This window comes from Panthera onca, chromosome E1 (assembly GCF_046562875.1).
Source record: "Panthera onca isolate mPanOnc1 chromosome E1, mPanOnc1 haplotype 2, whole genome shotgun sequence".
NCBI classification, from domain to species: Eukaryota; Metazoa; Chordata; class Mammalia; order Carnivora; family Felidae; genus Panthera; species Panthera onca.
The window spans coordinates 21,098,322-21,109,708 of NC_138352.1; the positions used below are offsets into that span (position 1 = coordinate 21,098,322).

Here is an 11,387-nt window from a genome sequence, read left to right on the forward strand (position 1 = left end):
CAGCCTTCATCTCAGGTGGGCTTTTCAGAAGGGGTCTTGGTATTTTGTCATCTGCATTAAACATCCTCGCGATTGAGATGTTAGATGTGGAATTTGCCACATATTCTAGCTCTAAAATCAGTCCCGTTCACACCTATGAAAACCTCTTGATGATCCAGTGAAATTTCAACATATTTCCAGGGGACAAATATTAAATATTTAACAGTTTTTTTCTTCGAAGGAAAAATGTTATCCTGTTAATGTTATTTTTTGTTTCTGTGTTTTTACACAAGGCCATTTTGGATTAACAGCACACTACCACGTAGAGATTACTGTAATGCAGTGTATTCACCGAACACAGAAAGGAAGTCACCCTTGCCGTCTCATGTCTGAGATCAGTGGTTTCCCGACCTGTGGGGTCACAAGCCCCCAAGGATCCTCAGGGTTGTTGCAGGGGACTCTTGAATCCATCTGGACAGCGATAATTGCCTCCAGTTTGAGCAAGCAACATCATCAAACAAACAGTGTTCTCTGTTAGAAAGTCTAAGTGACTATAGCTTCCCATTAAATATAAACTAATTAAAAATGTATTAAATGTGTAGCTGTTTTTCATCATTATGTATCTTTCTAACATAATACTAAAAGTACAGGTCCCAACATGTGGAGTTGGTCGGGGGGAGGTCCATTGAATGTTTTGATTCTGTGGAGGAGAACTTGGAAACGACTGGTTTAGGTTATAGATGGCAAGAGCTGGGAAGTAGCTTAGCAGTCACCTAGAATGTGGTGTCCTCATTTTACTGATAAGGAAAGTAAGACCCAGAAAGGTGAAGGGGTCATGCAGCACCACAGAGGTGTGACGGCGGGGCTGGGGCACGAGCCCTGTTCCCCTACATCCAGGACCAGTGCTAATTCCACCGCGGTACACTGTATTTAAAGACCTGTAAAACCAACTGGCTTCCCTCGGGCAGCCAGAGCTCGTGAAAAGCCTGGATTGGCACCTGGAAATTTTGCCTCCGCGACCAACGTGTTGTTGATTTTACCAAATGGTCTCTATAATACAGCTTTCCTGGTTAAGTTGGACTAGCAGTCCACATTAGAATATTACACGTGATTGTTGGCATTCTTTCTGAAGTGCTAACAGCACATGAAGGAGACTAGTCATTAAATTTCGCGTGGGTAAGTGGTCTGAAAAGTCAATATTTTACGCGAAGCCATTTTTAAAGAACAGCTGCTCCTTGTATTACCCTATTCCCATCACTAAACCAGGAAATAAAATGGTAGCTCTTTAGGACTTAGCAGTAGAGATCCCTTTGTTGCTTAGAGTGCAGTAATAAATCACTCTTACCTCGTGTGTTACCAGATGAAGACGGTGGCAGGCTCAAAGCAGACAACTACTGTTGAAAGAAAAAAAAAACTAAGAGAATGTAGATTCTTCTTTTTTCCACCTAATCACAAAATACAAGTAACTATATTGTGTACCGTGTCATTCTTAGGAATTGTGGAAAGAAAAATTAAAATTTGGAAAGAGTAGCCATCTCCCTTAAGTGAATGGTCCTCACCACCAGGACTGTAGAACCAGCCAGATGCCCTCCACTTATACATACCTTGAGGAATTTTGAAGAAGGACAGGACCAAGGCATGTGGGCTCCACTTTTATAGAGACTGTTCTGCAAGCACAAGCTGCCGCCTCAGCTGTCCGAACTGGTACCTACTTGGCAAAACCGTTTTTGGCAAATCTCTTTGCACAATATTCACTGACTGTGGCTGTGAATGGATATAATTAGAAATATTTCTTGTCACCTATAAATAATTTGACAGAGGATAACCTAGAGTTCTTTATAGGCATTTGATAGGGGACAGGGATTCAGGGCTTCTAAGGCTGTTTCTCCAGCTTTGCTGTTACATCATTCACCATGGAGTTCAAAGCCAGGCCCCCACTTACTCTCCTGCCTCTAAAGTTGGTCCAACAGAACGAGCTGGACGTGAGGAACTTAGGACTAATTGGTTTTTAGCACTTAAAGCCATTAAGGAGCTGGGATGAATTTTAGATCTGACACTGTCTTTGGAAGCAGTGAGTGATAGATATTAAGGCAGAAAATTCCTAGCCAGGGTCCCGATTTTAGAAACACTGGCGATAGATGCTTTTAAAGTCTGAAAAGCTAAACATGATGGAGAAAACGAATTGTCAGGTTAGGCAGTGGCGATAGACCAGTGCAGGCCTCATAAGGGATTTAGAACAGATATAAACACTTCTGTTCCTTTTCTGAAGAACTTGCCATGGCTACGTCCAGCTCATTTGTTTTCACTGAGGGGACACCAGGATGCCGTGTGGTGGTCACGCGTGTTTCCCCTGCATAATGGAAGGAGACACAGACATGCGTCCCTAGTTCACGGGCAAATCCTCATGACTAGCTGTAGCCCTAATGAGGTGGGTACTACATACTTTGATTTAAGGTGGGAGGAAAGACGTGGTATCCACAAAACTCTTGTGGATTGAGAAGATGAGTGGGAGTATGCCATATGCCCATGATACTTGTAAATTGGGTTTTGGTGGTTTTGCCACATACACAGCTGTTGCCGAATATGACGGGAAATCTATCTACTCTAAGTGTGTCCCTGAGATCCGATGTGATATTTTTTACTATCATCTGCTAGCTTAAATTACTGATTAATGTGATCACTATTTTTATGCATCCTATTGAGTTAGAATTTTCTCTTTAACACATTAACAGACTGAATCTTTTATACTTTTTTTAAAATTTCTTTTGATACAATCCTGTGGAAGGCAGACATTATTTTTATTTTCTAAAAAATCTCTGTGGAAATGACTCTCAGAAGTTCAGCAATGTACACAAAATGTTGGGGGTCTAAGAAAGAGGAAATGTCTTCTGATTTTTTTCTATGTTAAGATTTTCACAACTCATTTATTTTTACTTCTTTTGGAACTTGGTACCTAAATTCTAGACATAATAACTATATTATCAAGCACACCCACCACTTTTAGAACTAAAAGATAGAAGAAGACACTGTGGATGGGACCAAGACACAGGCTGAGTTATGCAACTATAGCTAGTGAGGACTGTACCTAAAACACAGAGCTTTGACAAACTGCAGAGACCGACTGATCATCCAGATCTTGAAAGCTCTGAAACGGGGCAGGGGTCTTGTGGAGACTGGCATAGACCACCAGGAATGGGTCAGAGAACCTTGCAGAGCTTGGACAAGGACAGAAGAGTAGCAGCGCTGAATGAGGGAGAGGCCTTTCCCTTATACCTGCTTCTCTAAGGACTGTGTGAACAGGAAATACAGGAAAACAGTGCTAAGCCTTCTTGTATCTGTGTGGTTCTTTGTGATTTGGATGCTGTGTTTAAGCAGTTTGGATAAGAGCTTCTCCCTTGCGTGTCCCCCCATTATCCTTGCAGATTTGGAAATGTTATAGGATTCTGTGATCTTGGACTCCTTCATCTACTAAAAGCATAAATTTAGTGAAAACCTGAGATTCCCTTTATCCTATAGAGTTGTATGAATTAAATTAGGCTATGTAAACAATCTACAGTATAAACTGCCTTTATGAGTAATAAAGGCATTACAGATGATTATTATTGGAGGTTATATATAATCACTTAATTCTTAAATATACACACCCACAGACATACACCCACACACACATACCTACACATATGTAAGATGCTTAGAACAGTGTCACCAGGGGCTGCTGAAGCAGACGTTTTGTAATTCCAAGTAAAGGTCACAATGACATGCTGACACTCCTGAATGTACCACGGGAGTCCAGATGGTAGTAAAGGACCGCAGAGAGATGGTGGCTAGGAAATGTCAGCGAACAAGATTATTATTGTTGTTTTATGGTTTTATTAGATGAATTTTGTCCAAAAATTATAGTTGGCACCCAGTCCTAGCTTCTGTGGTATCTGGCATAGCAGCACAGCCTCAACGAAACCCCTTGAGATTCGGCAAGTCACATTTGTTGTTTGTCTTTTTAAAAATTTGTCTGGGACTCCCAATGCATCATCACTGTTGAAGAGAAGTTGCATATTCATTTTAAGTCGGTTGTTTATAACACTGAGCAGAATTCTCATTCCAGGGTGTGGGTAGAGTCATTCACTCGCTTTTCTACTCTACACATACTTCCTAAATGTCCACTGTGTACCAATAAATTACCCAAACTGGCCAAGCTCATGCTTCAGTCAATGGGGGTGGACATACACAGACAAAGAAGTCAGCATGTAGTACGCCAGATGACACTACATGCTAAAAGGAACAATAAAACCGAGTAAGGGGGAAAGGGAGAACTGTACCAAGGTGGGCGATCTTGGAAGGCTTTTCATGGAAGGTGACAGACATTTGAATAGAAGCTTGAGGGAAGTTAAGAAACAAGCAATGTGGGTATCTAGAAGAAGAATATTTCAGACAGAGAGAACAGAAAATGTAAAGGTCCTGAGGCTGGAGTACCCTAAAGTGTTGAAGGATCAGTGAAGAAGCCTGAAACAGAAGCACACTGTCAGGGGACAAGGGGTAGCGTGGCGGCAGACGGAGTGGGAAGGGTCAGTTAACGTAGGAGCTTGTGAGACCATGTCAGGACTTGGTTTTTAATCTGAATGAGATGGAGAGCCAGAGGAGAATTTTAGGAAGGGGGGCAGTGTAGTCTGACTGAAGATTTAAAAGAACCACCCTGGTGCCTGTGTTGAATGTAGATTGCAGGGCAGCAAGGGGAGGCCAAGGAGAGGCAGCAGGCTACTCACTGCCACAGTGTAGATGGATCATAATGGTGGCTTGGGCCGTGTTCCTGTTAGTGTGGCTGACTTACCATACTGCCCCAGATGATGGCCTAAAACAAACATTTTATCATGCCTATGGATTTTGAGGGTCAGGAATTTAGAATCTGGAAGGGACACAGCATCCTTTGTTTTATAGTACCTGTGTTCTCTGAGAACAAAACCTGGGGGTGATTCAACAGCTAGGGGCAAGTATTATGTCCCATAACAAAAGCCAGAGAACAAAAGGATTGTTGAGAAGGGTAGCTAATAAATACAGTGATGCCTGGGGGCAGACATGGGGTCCAGGGAAAGTTTGTTAAAAAAGGGGAGAGACTAAGCATATTTGTGTTGATGATGAGGATTCTGTAGAGTTAATACAAACTGATGACACAGGAGAAGAGGGAATTATTGTGAGCGGCAAGGCAAGGGGGACGGGAGTCCAGAGGCTCTGATGGGAACATGGACAAGGGTTAGGGTTAGGAAAGAAGACGGAGAGTGAGAGCGAGATGAAGGTTAGCTGATAGATTTGATGGTGGGAAGATGAGGGGGTTCCTATTTGCTTGCTTCTGTTTTCTCAGTGAAGTATGAGGCAAGGTCACTGGCTGAGAGTGAGGGCAGTTGAAGGAGATGTAGTGGGTATACAGAGAGAAGGTGTGACGTGTTCTCTTTGAAGAGGGAGAGGCTCGCCCAGGAGTACTGAGTTATAATCTTGTAGTTAAAGTGAGACCAGGTTAGCGGATCTGTTTTTCTCCAGCAAGTTCAGATGCTTGGATGTAGCCATAGAGAATCTGGGTTTAACCAAGGTGAGACTTTGTCAGGCAAGTGAAATTTAGAGAGAAGGCCAACGGAGTTAAGAATCTTTTCGAGTGAGTTATTATAATGTTGGGCCATGAAATTTAGGCCTGGTTAAAGAAGGAGGTGAAAGAACATATCAGAACAATGAAAAAGTGGTAGGGGTCAATGGAGATGATGGGATATCTGGAGTAGGTGAGCTGGAAGAAGAGGCGGTGTTAGAGATTGAATGGAATGAATCCCGCTTGGTGGTGATGTGTGATTATTTCATATGTGGTTGGATTTGATTTGCTAATATTTTGTTGGGGAATTTTGCATCGATGTTCATAAGAGACACTGAACTAGTTTTTCTTTCTTGTAATATCTTTATCTGGTTTTGATAGTAAGGTCATTCTGGCCCCATAGAATGAGTTAGAAAATGCTCCCTCTGCTTTTTTCTTGAAGACATTGTGGAGAATTGATATTATTTTTCCTTAAATCTTAGGTAGAATTCACCAGTGAAATTATCTGAACGTGATGATTTCTGTTTTAGAAGCTTATTAATTATTGATTCAATTTCTTTAATAGATGTGCATCTATTCAGATTATTTATTTCTCCTTGTATGCTTTGGTAATTTGTGCAGAGACTGAATGGGATGCTTGAGGTTGAGATTTTTGTGAATGTACAGATCTTGATCATGACAAGGGCAGTGATGACTATATACTCAGCTACCTGAAACTATTCCCCAGAGCTAATTTTCTACACATGCAAATATATAGTGTATTATATACAAATATATCATATTTGTATATAAATGTGTAGGGTGTATATATGTATATTTATTTATACAAATGGGATTATATATGCTGATGGTCTTCAACTTGGTTTTTTACTCATTATCATGTGTAGAAATGCTTTCCATAGTGGTATTTATTCATTTCATTGGTATTTATTGGGCAGACATACAAGAGTTTAAAAAAAGGAGTCCGTGCTCTCTTGGAATTGACATTTTGATGGAAGGGGGTGGTGGATACGATGAATTCATTCAAAAAAAAGTTAAAGATGTATTTTTTATTCTATGTGACGTGCTATGAGAAGTGTAAGTTAGAGTAACAAGGTAGAGATTACTGTAGGCAGGGGGCCACATTGGTGTGGCAAGCAAGATAGACTTCTTTGAACCAAGACTTGAATCATGTGAAAGAATTACCTCTGAAGAGATCTGAATGAAGAGCATTCCAAGCAGGGACAATTGTGGGGAAGTGAGTGAAGGAAAAATAGGTCCGTATCTTCAGTGTCTACCAAGAGCCACGTGTATATTCTCAGTATTTGATTTGCCTCATTTGATCCTCATGCAAACTTCAAGAGTAGAAAATGCCATTATGCTGTCTACTGAAAAGGGACTGAGCTGCAGTCTGGTGCAATAAATTGCCCAGGATCACATAGCTAGTGTGTGTGGTGGAGCGGAGACTCGGCCCAGGCAGGGCCGCCCCCGAGACTGTCACCTAGTCACCAGCTCTACAGCCTCTAGTGTCCCCCAACTCCGAGATTCCATGTTTTTTTAGTGATTTTACTGACAAAATGAAAGCTATGCCAGAAGTAAACAGCTAACAGAATGATAAATGAGAGACCTCCCGTCAAATTACTGATTTACATTTTGTGAAAGCTGCATTTTATGAGAACTGCATGTGGTGTTATGTTGTCCTGCTGTTGAATATGCCATAACCTTGCCCACCAAGCCAGCATATCAAAACCAGGATGCCATAAGCAAACTACCCCATGATACACAAATCTATGCAAAGTACGTGATGCTAAAGAGATAGAGAAATGTAGAGACTTGTGTTTTCTGTGCCACAGCATGTAGGGAGAGCCTTGAAGATGTTTTTCAGAAATTCTGTCTTGGGAGCACATCAATAATTTGTCCCTACACGACACGTAAGTTTTGCTCGCTTATCACCCACCCCTTCTAGCCGTCTACACCTTTCCACTTCCTTGAATAGAGTGAATACAGGAGCACCTACTAGGTGTTAAAATTAACTCAGATGCACACAGATTCCTGGGGAAGCAAGTCTAGATGGGAAAAGAATGGGGAGACAGAATCATTCAGCTCTTTCTAATTATTCTCTTTCATTCTTTAGGGACTCCCTGATTCCCAGGGCTTGGTATGTACTTGTTTGGCTCACTCTTGCTCCCCGCCAGGTATTAGCTGACATTCCTACTCTTATGTGTAAGAAGTCTTGTGCTGTCCCCACCATGCAGGCAACATTAATAATTAATATTTGACAATCTATTTTCCCATGTATTGGTGAACTATAATAAAAGTAAATCAGTGGGACAAATCTAATTTTAACTTAAATCTTTTCAAATTCTCTGTCCTTCTTAGTTCCAGTTAGACAGCAAGACACACGTCTAGGATCGTTTTTCTGTTCAAGTCTTACGTATGGTGCTAAGTTTCCTATTCCAGAAAACAAGTACCAATAAAGCGTTGCCGTCCGTGCTGATAGCTGGTATCTTCTACACAATTGGAAGTACTGGTAGGAGGAGAATATATTATATTCCCAAGTGGCAGGATATCAACAAGAGATAATTGTAAAGAAGTAAGAGGCAGTTGTGTAGGGGAAATGAAGTAAATCTTTTAGTAGTCCTGTGCTGGTTGTTTGTGGATGTTTTGCATTTCTATAAATGTCACTGTGTAAACAGTTGCCCATTGGTTTTGAAGTTGTTGAAAGTAAGAGAAAAGTTTTAAGAAACTATTTTTTCCCTAAATATATATTGTAGTTGGGCAAAATTCAGAAGTAAAATGTGAATAAATACAACTCTTTTTCTTTAAATGAGTAAACCAGACTAATCAATCTAAATTCTGGAATTGCCTTGGGTAACAGGAGAGATCAGACAGATTGCAAGAATTGAAGAGGAGAGAGAGACAGGGTGCATTAACTGAACAGGAGCCATGAGGCAGGATAGAACATCTGAGCAGAAGAGATAAGACAAGATGCAGTAATTGAAGGGGAGAGACAAGAAAGCATGCAATAAATGAGAGGGAAAGAGAGAGAAAGGACAGGATGCAATAACTGAATGGGAAGGACAAGGTAGGATACAGTAATGGAAGAGGAGAGATAAGAAAACATGCGATAAATGAGGGGAAGAGAAGACAGGATGCAATAAATGAGCAGGCGAGATAATACAGGGTGCAAAAATGAATGGGAGAGATCAGACAGGATGCAATACCTAGGCGGGAAAGATAAGGCAGAATGGAATAACTGGGCAGAAGAGATCAGACAGGATGCAATAAATGAGCAGAGAGATAAGAAAGGATGAAATAACTGGACGAGAGAGTTAAGACAAAATACTGTGACTGTGAAGGACACATGGCCAGGGTGCAGTAACTGAACATAAGAGATAAGACGGGGTAGAATATCTCGGTGGGAAAGAGAAGACAGGAAGGGATAATTGAACAGGAGAAGGTATAGGTAATTGCTCTAGAGAGATTCTTCTTCCTATTAGGGATGGTTGCTTGGAGCCAGTGCCCTTGAAGGATAAGTAGGGTGCACTTACAAAAGAGGAGGCGAGAGTATGATGGTCAGAGGCAGCAGCAGAAGTGAGGAGAATAGGACAGTGAGATGAAAGTACAGGAAAGGAACATTTCCGTCCACCTGCAGGTCCTAGAACACTTATCAGGGGATGCTTTGACTCTTAAATAAGGCTTTAAAGGGAACCATGTCGAAGCTGAGACTTAAGGAATGGGTAAACATTTGTCAGATGGATAAGAAGGGGAGGGCATGCAGGCAGCAAATTCAAAGGTATGGAAACTTTCATTCATTCATACTTCCAAAACGTCATTATTGAGCAGATACTCTGGTCAAGGCACAATGTCAAGTGGAGGGATATACGGGTGAATAAGAAAGACCCCAAACCTATATATGCTTCATGTAGCATCCATTTTAATGAGGGAGAATGACATTACTTATTTGCAGTTTAGTTAAGTGATAAGTAAAGAGAGTATACAACAGGGAAATCAGACCTATTCGGGAGGGTCTAGGTCTTTTTCTTAACATAGTGAAATTTAAGCTCAGATTTAGAGGATGAATAGGCCCTAGCTAGTCGAAGTATAGAGGTAAGAAGTGAGAGGGTCCTTGAAGCCAAGGCAGGTGAGAAGGCTCAGAGTATGTCCCTAGAACTAAAAAGGAGATCAGTGAGGCTGAGACACACAAGAGGAAGGCAGAGTGTATCACAAGGTGGAGCTTACAGGGTAGGCGAGGGCAATCCTCAGGATTTTAATCTTTATGCTACGAGAAAAGAGGGGTGACTTTAAGTGGGACAGTGATGTGGCCAGTGTATTGTTTTTAGAAAGCTCTCACTGGCTGTAGTTTAGATTCTGTCAGAATGGTTTAGACTCAGGAAAGAAGAGTAGATGTGTGGGAGACCAGGCAGTAGATGATGGCAGTTTGGATGGGGAACATGGTGGAAAAGACAGAGTTGATGGTCTTGAAAGATATTTAAGGGCAGTGAAGAAAAAAACATGATGACCGATTGGATATGGGTGAGTGAAGGACAGGTTGGTCGGTCTCAATGCTGGTTCCTAAATAGTTAGGTTGAGGAACTGAATGATCACCGTTGCCATGTGCTGTGATAAGGAACAGTGCAGGAATACAAGAGAGGCTAAAGGATTGGAGGCTATGGTCATGAATTAATTTTGGCCACGTTGAGTTTAAAGTTTCTATTAGCAGAGACATTAAGCCTGGAGTTCAGAGTACAGAACTAGAGTTGGGGTGTAAATTTGGAATCCATACGTTATGGATGGTAATAGAAACCAAGGGAGCAGGTGAGATCATCCAAGGAGAAATGTAAACTGAGAGGAGAAGGGGGCCTAGGATGGAAACTTGGGTCACATCACATTGAGTTCACAAAAGAAAACTTCCTTCTTCTTCAGAAGAACTTCAGAAGAAAAACTTCTGATGGTTAGACAGAGGCAGATGAGATGATGAAGGAGAATGAGAGAGGCTGGAGAGCTGGAGCTATGAAGGACACCAAAGCAGGTCAGAGTTTTGGAAATGAAGGGAAGAATACATTTCCATAAAAGAGAATGGTCAGATGTGTAACATGCAATTGAGAGGTTGAGGTGATTAAAGATTGGGAAGTGTCCATTCGATTTAGCAATAAAGACGTCACTGAGGATCATAGTGAGATCCATTTAGGTGCAGTGGAGGGAACAAACACCAGCCTGGAGTGAGCTGAGGAGGAGGTGAGGAAAGGCAGCAATGTGTATATGTAACAGTTTTGAGAGATTTTGTCAGAAAGTAGAGACATGAGAAAGGAACTAGAGTGAAGAATTGGGTCAAGTGAGAGTTTTAAGATAGGATGCAGTAGAGTGGAAGATATTGAGAAGAAGGTGGAAGAAAAGGAGTGTCCACTGTATATTCTGAGAAGGGGGGAGGGGATGAGATTTAGAATAGGCAGATGAGGCGGCCCTGAATTTAAATTGGAGGAGCGACCTCCACATTCGAAGGATGAATATGGCTTGGCAGCAGAAATGGGAGGCCACTGGCATCTGAGAACACCTAGTTTTTCTTTTAAGCAGGATGTGAGGTCACCTCATGGGGCCAAAGGCAGGGAATGGAGATTTGAGGAGAGCAGAGATCTGAAATAGAACTAGAGGGACTGAGCAAGTTGACTGCAAAACTCCAGCACCGAAGGCCCAGCGGGGTCCGTGATTGGGAATTTATACTGGTACCATCTCCTTGGAAATGTGGAGTAGTGAACTGTTGCATTCATTCAGGTTTGGTTTCTTTCCACTTGAGTGTGGCAGGGGATAGGAGATGGCAAGCAAGTTTGGGGTTTTGTGAAGAGAGTGGACAAAAGATTAT

At 41.7% G+C, this 11,387-nt stretch overlaps 1 long non-coding RNA gene across 1 annotated transcript in view; it reads left to right on the forward strand.

Moving 5' to 3' along the window:
- Positions 1 to 564, forward strand: part of LOC144614374 (uncharacterized) — a 78,321-nt gene extending 77,757 nt beyond the window's left edge. Inside the window, exon 3 of the long non-coding RNA XR_013552099.2 lies at positions 273 to 564. This is a non-coding gene — a long non-coding RNA (uncharacterized LOC144614374). The remainder of the gene's footprint in view (positions 1 to 272) is intronic.
- Positions 565 to 11,387: the final 10,823 nt, after the last annotated feature.